Source organism: Acanthochromis polyacanthus, chromosome 15, assembly GCF_021347895.1.
Source record: "Acanthochromis polyacanthus isolate Apoly-LR-REF ecotype Palm Island chromosome 15, KAUST_Apoly_ChrSc, whole genome shotgun sequence".
Taxonomy (NCBI): Eukaryota; Metazoa; Chordata; class Actinopteri; family Pomacentridae; genus Acanthochromis; species Acanthochromis polyacanthus.
Genome location: NC_067127.1, coordinates 27,815,006 through 27,815,640, shown reverse-complemented (window position 1 = coordinate 27,815,640; position 635 = coordinate 27,815,006).

The window sequence follows — 635 nt, the reverse complement described above, 5'->3', positions numbered from 1 at the left end:
ACTTTACAGGTCAATTTGTCCCACAGGACGACATGAGGGTTAAACTTATTTTGAGTTTTCTTGTAGAATTCAACTCAAAACAAGATAATTTCAAGATAGTTTGACTTAATAAGATATTTTAAATGCATCGTCTTAAAACAAGTCCCTCCATCTTGCTGAAATGTCGCTTGTTAAGTGAATTTATCTAAAATCAAAAGAGATGAGACATTTTGATTAAAAACAAGACAAACAGACTTGGTAAGATTTTGAGTTTTTGCAGTGATCACAGTTCAGTTCAGATCAGGTTTGATAGTATAAAGACCAATTAAGTCCAGATCAGGAGAATAATATGGGGATAATAAATAATATTACAATAATATGGCTGCTAAATGGGTTAAACAGATGATATTCAGTGAGCAGGGTGGGGTTTGAGTCTCATCAGACACACAGAACAAATGTGGACTTTTAGCTTGACAGTTTTTCAGTGTTTGAAAAATTTGCATGTCTTTGCCTTTTCTCCAGATTTCAGCCTACTGCGGCTTTTACGAGCCAAACCAAATGTTTATTGATTGTATTATATTTCTGCACTCTTTGCCTGCATGCTTTTGTATGATTTCATTTTACAAAATGTTATAAAGCATTCTGCATTTACACCT